The sequence below is a fragment of the Leopardus geoffroyi genome, chromosome D3 (genome assembly GCF_018350155.1).
Source record: "Leopardus geoffroyi isolate Oge1 chromosome D3, O.geoffroyi_Oge1_pat1.0, whole genome shotgun sequence".
In the NCBI taxonomy this organism is placed as follows: Eukaryota; Metazoa; Chordata; class Mammalia; order Carnivora; family Felidae; genus Leopardus; species Leopardus geoffroyi.
Genome location: NC_059339.1, coordinates 11,924,631 through 11,933,779, shown reverse-complemented (window position 1 = coordinate 11,933,779; position 9,149 = coordinate 11,924,631). Strand labels below are relative to the sequence as shown.

Below are 9,149 nucleotides of genomic sequence, written 5' to 3'. Positions count from 1 at the left end.
GCGGAGGCCACTCGGGGCCGGCGCCTTCGGCTTTTTTTTTTTTTCCGGGCTTCGAGTGCCACCTATCTGTCTGGCCCACGAATGCGCCCCGGTCGCCGCCGCTTGCTGGGCACCCCAGCGCCTCCCGGGTTCCGGAACTCGGGCGTTTCACCTTTGCCCCTTCGCAGCCTCGCCACCCCAGCCTGCGCTCCCCTCCTTCTCTGACCACCCCCCCCCCCCCCACCACCTCCCCACGTCCCAGCGTCGGAAGAAGCAGTGAGTGGTCGCTTTCCTGGGTATCACTTTCACTCCTCTTTGGGCCTCAGATGAGAAAAACAGCCCTTCCCGTCTCTGGGTTTCCAAAGACAGTCAGGAAATCCAGTGAGGGGACCCTGCTCATCGTTTTCTGGCCAAGCGCCCTCCTGCTTGGCGTGGACATCTCCAGCAGTTTTCCCTGACCCGGCCGGGCGGGGGATAACCTGAGTTCTTAGTGGGCAGATGGAGAGAGGAAGGATTCCCTCCTCCCCCAAATTACATAATTTAAAATGTAGCCTGGATGCGACCTCCCTTTGCCTGGATGCGCCCGCTCTCTCTCTCTTTCTTACTTAGAACTCTGGAATGTTTCGGTCTTTACACTGGCCGCGTCTACAGGGACAAAGGCCGCGCGGCTCCAGGGAGCAGCAGTCCGTCTCGGCGGGGGTCAGAGCTGCGGCAGCCGGCAGGGCCGAGCGACTTCGTGATTTGTAAATTTAAGGTGACAAATGCGGGTGCCGGCCGGAGCCCTGCGGCCCCCGCCGCTTGGGGAGGTCGGCTCCAAGCCTGGCTGCGCCCTGGCGTCTGAGACCGGCGGAGGGGCGGGGTGGGGTCGCCTTTTGCTGTGCTTTGAGCCGCGGGTAAAGGCGTCCGGGTTCCTGCTGACCTCCCGGCGCTAATTGCAGGGGCCGAAGGGCGCGCTCCGGCAGAGGCAGGGGTCACGACCTGTGCGCTCCCTCCTCCCGCTCCCTCCTCCCGGGTCCCGCCAGCCCGTAGGAGCGGGGCGTGTGCACGCGGGCGTGCGTGTATGAGTGAGTGAGCGTGCGTGCGCGCGCGCGTGCAGGGCCCCCCTCTGGATCTGCGCTGTCCTGGAAACCCACTCCTTCCTTGTGGGGAAAGTTCTCGGCCCTTAGGCCCTCCAAAAAATTCCATCCGAGAAGGAAAACCCTTGTTGTGACCTTTCCCCTAAACCAGCACACGGGCAGCCGCCTTCGGGCGCTGCAAGAGGTTTGACACGCTTCGCGTCCGCGCGCTTTCTGCCTCGCTGGTTTCCAAATTCGACCTCACGGCAACCGGCCAAGAGAGAGGCTGCTGGGTGTGGGTGCCAGGCCGGGACGTGGGCTCTTCTGTACGTGGCCTCGGATGTGCGGACCTGCGGGTAGCTCTTTGGGTGTGTGAGTTCTGAGGCGCGCGTGTGCGTGTACTTGCCCGTGCCCGGTCTGCAGACGTCTCTTCCAATTTAGATTTCGAGGTGCCTGCGCAAGACAGTTCCGGATGCAGATGCATTTGGTTGTTTTACAATCAAGATGCGTATAATCAAGATGTATATGTTGCAGATGTCGGCGTTCAAAGTACACGGAACGATAATAAAAGGAGCTGGCATGCAAGGGGCACGTGCGCGTGCCAGGCGCTCCGTTAAGCACCCCACCCAAGTGAGCTCACCATTAACCCCTATGAGGTGGGTATGATTTTTATCCCTGTTTGACAGAGGAGGAAACTGAGGCACACGGCAGTTAAGTCACTTAACCAAGATCACCTGGGACACTGGAGCCGGAATTCCAGTCGAAGGCGACGCCAGAACCCACTTCAATCCCTCTTCCTAATTCAGGTGGAGGCGTATGTACGTACCTATGCTGCACGTGTCCCCGGCTGCAGAGAAATCTATGGGCGTGTTCCGAGTTTTCGTGTGTCTCACGCGCCCTTTGGAGGAGAGAACATTTTCATTTCTCTGGGCATCGGTCTAGCAGTGGGAAAAGTGCAGCTTCTTTTAGGTGTTCCATTCCCCCGCCCTCTCTCCCCGGGCAAAGACCAAAGGCTTGATGAAGCGAGGGGTGCACTGGGGGCAAAACCCCATTTAAAAATGCCTGTGGCGGGGCCCAGGGGCAGAAACCGTGTTCTCATTCTGATCTGAGTTGAGAGCCAGAGGAATGACAGCGGGGCCGGCCTGTGCCAGGCCAGGCAGGGTGACCCCGCTGACTCCAGAGTGTCGCCTCCCCCGCGGGGTGGGAGAGGGACACTCGGGCTTGGGGTGTCTTGGGCGTCTCGACTCCAGGCCTCGGATCCTCTCTCTATCTTCCCTACATTCGCTGCGCTCCATCCGCCCAGGCGCCAAGGCCGGGGACTGCGTGCAGGTGGGGACCGCGGGCATCAGCACCATTTGTTTCCTTCCACCCTGCCCAGCCTCCCGGAACCTAAGCGAGCTCAGTCGTCCCTGCCCTCTTCCGCTCAACTCTCTGGCCTCAGCTGGGAGCTCAGCTCGTGGGGAGAAAGATTCTGCGGTGAAGCGGGAGAAGGGGTGTTTCGTGCACAGCCCTGCGTAGCAGAAGGGGTGCCTGATTATGGCGCGGCGCGGCCCAGCTTCCTGCAGCTTGGGCATCCGCAGGCCCCACGCACCTGGAGAGCCGAGGCCGGGTGGGCTGCAGGCCGGGCAGGGGTGAAACGACACATTGCTGGAGTAGGGACTGGCCACCCCTCTTCTCTGCCCCAAGCCGCAAAGCGCTTCCTGCCGGGCAGCTGAGATGAAGTCAGGCTGCCTTTGCGTCTTGGATCGAGCAGCTTCGGCTCCGTCCCTGGAATGGGAGGCGCGTGGGGGCTTAGTGAGGGGACATTGGGACCATCCCGAGCTGTCCGGGTCTCCACCCCACCCCAGCCCCAGTCCAAAGTCCCCAGTCAGCCGGTCTCTTTGAGCTTTTGAAATGCGATCTCCCGAGCCACTTCGGTTTCCCGCTAATGACCCCGGCTCTGGTTTCGGGTTGGGGAATTGCACTTGGTGGGGGGGGGGGAGGATTGCTCCCCCAGGCCCGCGCCAGCCAACTCTCGCCTAGGCGCTCTTCCTGCCGGCGAGGTGCGGTCCTGCCCCCTCAAGGTCCCCAAAGCGTCCTGGATACCCAAGCACGGAACTGACACTCGCTCGCCTGACTTCCTTTCTGCCACTTTGGCGGTGCGGTTCGCCCCCGGCCCGAATGTCGGCATCTTTAATTCACTTCGGCGGCGGTAGCTCCGGGAGAGGGGGAGAGGGCCGGCTGTTTGTGGGCGTAACTTCGTCACACCCCCCACCCCGTCGCCCAGTCCCCCAATCCTTCCAACACAGGCTTGGAACCGAGGTGTGAGCCTGTTATGGGAGCCAGCCGAACAGTGGACCCATCATCCCCGGTCACCACCCGGCCTACCCCGTGGCGCCCACTCTCCCCAAGGCCAGCACCGGTTAGCTAATTGGGTATTTATTCTCTAGGGTGGGCGCTCTTCAAGGAAGCCAGAGCTCACGACTTCAGGGAAGCCGCAGAAATCACAGAAGTTTGTTCCTGCGCATATATTGGGATTTGGGGGCACAGGAGCCCTGCGATTTTGCCCAGAGTCTTGGAGACGCGTGAGCCCAACCAAATGAAGAACCCCTCGCTCCCCTGGGAACAAAAAGAAATGAGAAGAAGTTTTCAGGAGGTCCCTGGGGACTCTTGTCTTGGCCAGGTCAACCTTAGTTTAAGGGACTAATTCCATCTTTCTAACCTTCTAGAAGGACACTCTTTCCTTGCTTATTTTGAAGCTAAGCCTCCAGACCCCCAGGGCCCCAGGCATTGTCTAATTAGTTGACTAGTTAATGATATTAACTCATCAGCCAAATGATTATGAACAATCATTATCACCCCTAATGAATTCTGTGTTAATTTCCTGTTGCTAGGCTTACCCTCACTCGACTAGCACAGGCAATAAAAGGAAACCACTTTTCATAAAACAATTAGTTTTTATTACATTCCTCCCACCTCAAGATCTGGGGTGAGGGGAGCTGTAGGGGGGGTCCCCTTTGCGGAGAGACTCCTGGGGTCCAGGCCGGGGGCTCCCTGGCCTCCACACCCCTTCACTGGCCCCCTCCGCATACACCACGGTGATATGGTGATATACCGGCAGGTTTAACCTTTGTTAGAATCTTCAGGAGGATTTACTTGGTTTTTTTCATTAAAGTCACATCTGGTGGACTCCGGGGCTTGGATTTTGTACTATAGATGTGTATGTGTTGGAGGGGGATCCTTTGGGGTCTGAGGGCCACCTGAACCTTTTTCTCAGGGCAGAAATTAACAAGGCGAAGGCTGGGACCTAGTTTAGGGCTGATAATTCTTTTTACCTTTACTGCCCAGCGGAGCTCAGCACAAGGTAGACACCTACCCAACTCCTGTGTCTGGGTCAAGTCTAAACATGTTCAGGGATCCCACTACTTTGGATACGTTTTAAAAAGCCCTCTGCATCTCTATTATGCTTCCCTCTTTGAGTTCTTTCACTTCTTATTCAGGCAGACACCCCGACAGCACTGGAAAATTCGCAAGCACTCAAAGGAACATCCTACGCATTGCAGACTATTCAAGGGGAGAGGGTAGGGTCCCTCTTTCCTCCCCTCTGATAAAATAGGGTCCCAGGGGAAGCCCCTCATCACCCCACGTCCTGCCTAAATAAATCCTCTTTGGTCGTCCTTGGCCACTTGGGGATGGATTTCTTCCTGGCGTCAAGGCAAGGTTGATTTCAAACACGACGATGTAAGATTTAAGCTGAGCCTCCCTACCTCTCCCCCCACCCCACCCCACCACATCAGCTCCCCCCCCCCCCCCCCCCCCCCCCCCCCCGCCAAATCAGCAAATCAGCAGATCCTCCGACAACCTCCACTTCCAATCAACAGTAATGCGAGGTTCCTCCCAGGGGAAGAAAAGAAAAAAACAACAAAAAAAAAACAAGCTACCTGTTTTGCAGAGCTCCGGGAAGGGAGGATCCATCCGTAAAAGCTGCTTCCCCCAACTTCCTCCGGCGCCTTTGCTTGGCCGTTCCTTTGCCGCCATCTGCTGGTCTCGTGGAGAAGTGCACGCCCTTCTTTCCAATCTTTCCAAGATTTCTGGGAGGCTGTCAACCATCCATCCATCCATCCATCCGTCTGTCCATCCAGCAAATAACGGTGGCCAAGACACCGTCTCTGTTCTCATGAGACTTGTATTCCAGGAAAGCAAGCTTCATGGCCGTCCCTTGAAAGTAAGCTACAGAGGGAGTAAAATGTTAGAGGTAAGACCTGGAAGTTGGAGGCAGAGATCTGGAACTAGCATTCTGAGTCTGTCATCGGCTCGCTGGGTGTCTCTGGGCCAGGTGACTGAACTTTCCCGGGTCTCGATTCTGCCTAAAGTAAACCTGGAATGATGGCACTCACAAGCAGGGGTGCTATACAGAGCAGAGGACAAAGAACGCTTTTATTTGCAAAGTACCAGCTCCATCAACACCATTTTCCCTGTTTGGAATGACGTGACTACGCTTCCATGAGAGCAGAGTTTGCTTACGGTAGCTTTCCTCTCCTCCGGATCACGCTGGAACACTGCTTCCTTACCCCTATGACACTCTCTCCGGCAATGCAATCCAACCAGTATGTATTGAGTGGGGATTCTGGGTATGGGCTTCAAAGAGTCCAAGAAGAAGGAGAGGAGGTTGGTCTTCAGGCCCCCCACCCTCTTTCTGGACCCTCCTGCCAGTCACACAGGGGCTGAGAGCAGTCGCCATTGACGATGCCAGTCCCAGCTTCTGCTGCCATCCTGCCCACACTCATGTCACGACCCTCATCACCTTCAGCTTCAGAGACTCCCAGGCCTGGCCCACAGCACCAAGAGGCAGGTCTGGTCTCACCCTGCTCATTTCTCCAACTTCCTTCGCCCTGTTCTTTATTTTTTTTATTTTTATTTTTTTTTTTATTTTTAACGTTTATTTATTTTTGAGATAGAGAGAGACAGAGCATGAATGGGGGAGGGTCAGAGAGAGGGAGACACAGAATCCGAAACAGGCTCCAGGCTCTGAGCTGTCAGCACAGAGCCTGACGCGGGGCTCGAACTCACGGACCGCGAGATCATGACCTGAGCCGAAGTCGGCCGCCCAACCGACTGAGCCACTCAGGCGCCCCCACCCTGTTCTTTAAAGTCAAGCGAGGGGCGCCTGGGTGGCTCAGTCAGTTGAGCGTCTGACTCTTGATTTCAGCTCAGGTCATGATCTCAGGGTCGTGGGATCCAGTCCCGCGTTGGGCTCCACACTGAGCATGGAACCGGCTCAGGATTCTCTCTCTTTCTCTCTCTCTCTCCCTCTGCTTCTCTCTCTCTCTCAAAAATAAAATAAAATAAAATAAAATAAAACAAAACAAAACAAAATAACGTTATTTTGGCCAAGTCACCCGCCGCCTTCTACCCAACTCAAGGTCTTTGAATGTGTTGTTCCTTAATAGGGAATTATCTGGTTCACTACTGCCATTTTGAACACGACAGTTCTCTGTGGCGGGCAGCTGTCCTGGGCATTGTAGGGTGGGGAGCAGCCTCCCTGGCCTCCCCCCCACTAGATGCTAATAGCATATCCTCCAGTGGTCCCAATCAAAAATGTCTCCAGATATCGCTAAGTGTCCCGCGGAGGGGGGCTGGTAGGGGGGACATCACCGCTGACTGAAAACCACTGGCTGGGCCCGAATGCCTTTGCTGTCTTTCTCCTTGGTTTCATTGCCGTGCCTATATCCATGCCACTTCTTCCGTAAAGCCCTTCCTGACCTTCCAGACCAGAGTAGGTTCCCCTCTTAGGGGTTCTCAGAGCCCCTAATGTCTCCTCCATTGAGCAGAAAACAGTTGTACATAGAGAACGGTTTTTCATATTTGCCTCCCGTGAGAGAAGGAAAACGACCACAAGGGTCTCATTCACTGAGCTTCTCAGCAGGAGGAGACCTTGCAAACAAGAGGCGATTAATAAAGGCTTCTGGGACGGTTATGTGCTATTGATTAGGGCTGGCCTGGAAGTTTGTTTTAGCGGAGTTTCATCCGCTGGACACTTTTAGGGCAACTGGGACCCTTTCCACCTGTCACTCCAGCCCCTCTCTGATGTCCTTCAAGGCTTCGATGGCCTAAAGCAGATGTCAACAAATGCCCATGAACGAGGGCCTGCGGGCGTCCAATCCAGCCTGCCACCTGTTTTCACAGGGCCCGTGAGCCTGGAAAGGTCATTACATTTTTAAATGGTTAGGAAAAAAAAAAAAAAAATCAAAGGATGTATATGACCTGTGAAAATGACTTGCTGTTCCAATTTTAGTGTTCATAAATAAAGTTTTATTGGAATCCAATCACATACATACCCACGTACCCATTCACATACATAGTAACCATGGCTGCTTTCTCTCTACAGTGCCAGAGCAAGTGATATGATCGGCAGAATCCGAAATATTTAATGTTTTAAACACATTTTTGCGGAACACATCTTCCCCACCCCACATCTAAAGGAAGGCATGGTTACTGCCCCCAGTTTGCCACAGATCCCGAGAAAGGCTGGAGCCCGGTTTCTGTTTTCCATGAAGGAGGAACCAGAAGGGCAGACCAGCGGCCCCGTTTCTTGAAGGCTGGACTCCAAACGGGTTAAGTGAAGCTCATAAGAATCATTGAAAAGTTGTCCTGAAGTGCAAACAGGCCTCAGCACATGAAGACACCCAGCACTTAGTAGGGCCTCAAGAAAATGGCCGTTCGCTCTCCAGAGGTCACTTCGGAGGGCAGGAGCCCAGGATCTTGGAGAAGAGGCAAGTTTCCGTTGAAAGTACCTCCATGGGAGGGGGGATGGGCTAACCGGGTGATGGGCATTAGGTGGGGCCCTTGGGATGAGCTCCGGGCATTGTATGGAATTGATAAATCACTGAATTCTATTCCTGAAATCATTATTGCACTGTACGTTAACTGACCTGGATTTAAATTAAAATCAATCAATCGGGGCGCCTAGGTGGCACAGTCGGTTAAGCGTCCGACTTCAGCCAGGTCACGATCTCGCGGTCCGTGAGTTCGAGCCCCGCATCAGGCTCTGGGCTGATGGCTCGGAGCCTGGAGCCTGTTTCCGACTCTGTGTCTCCCTCTCTCTCTGCCCCTCCCCCGTTCATGCTCTGTCTCTCTCTGTCCCAAAAATAAATAAACGTTGAAAAAAAAAATTTTTTTAAATCAATCAATCAAATATATAAACAAATTTTTAAAGGAAAGGAAAAAAAAAACATTGCAGGAGTCGGAAGACAGGGACTGAATGGAATGGTTGCAGACTCGAGGTGAAAGCGGCTTTGTTGTAGACCCCACTCTTTTTTTTTTTAATGTTTATTTTTAAAAGAGAGAAAGAGAGAGAGAGAGACAGAGCACGAGCAGGGGAGGGGCAGAGAGCGAGGGAGGCGCAGAATCCAAAGCGGGCTCCAGGCTCTGAGCCATCAGCACAGAGCCCGATGCGGGGCTGAAACCCACAGACCGCGAGATCACGACTGGAGCTGAAGTCAGACGCTTAACACAGACTGAGACGCCCAGGCGCCCTAGACCCTGCTCTTAGTGAAATAAAAACTGCAGAAAGCTGCCGGGGTGACTTCTTTGGGACTCGCTTTTCTTTTCGCTGAAAGGAGGAGACTTAAAGTCTTGTCTATTCCTTGACTAATGCTTTAGCAACTTAAAACACAGAAGAGGCCGCAACAATTTTCTTCTTTTTTTTTTTTTTTAACGTTTATTTATTTTTGAGACAGAGAGAGACAGAGCATGAACGGGGGAGGGGCAGAGAGAGAGGGAGACACAGAATCGGAAACAGGCTCCAGGTTCTGAGCTGTCAGCCCAGAGCCCGACGTGGGGCTCGAACTCACGAACCGTGAGATCGTGACCTGAGCCGAAGTCGGACGCCCAACCGACTGAGCCACCCAGGCGCCCCCAATTTTCTTCTTTTTAAAAAAATTTCTGTAATGCTTATTTATTCATTCTGAGAGACAGAGAAAGAGCTCAAGCAGGGGAGAGGGGCAGAGAGAGAGAGAGAGGGAATCCCAAGCAGGCTCCACCGGGCTAGACGTGGGGCTTGAACTCAGGAACTGTGAGATCATGACCTGAGCTGAAACCAAGAGTCCAACACTTAACTGACTGAGCCAGCCAGGT

General features: G+C 54.3%; 1 long non-coding RNA gene across 1 annotated transcript; it reads left to right on the top strand.

Moving 5' to 3' along the window:
- Positions 1-427: 427 nt before the first annotated feature.
- Positions 428-3,878, top strand: LOC123588109. The gene is made up of 2 exons (XR_006707705.1): positions 428-733; positions 1,569-3,878. It is a non-coding gene; the product is annotated as an uncharacterized LOC123588109 (long non-coding RNA).
- The last annotated feature ends 5,271 nt before the right edge of the window (positions 3,879-9,149 follow it).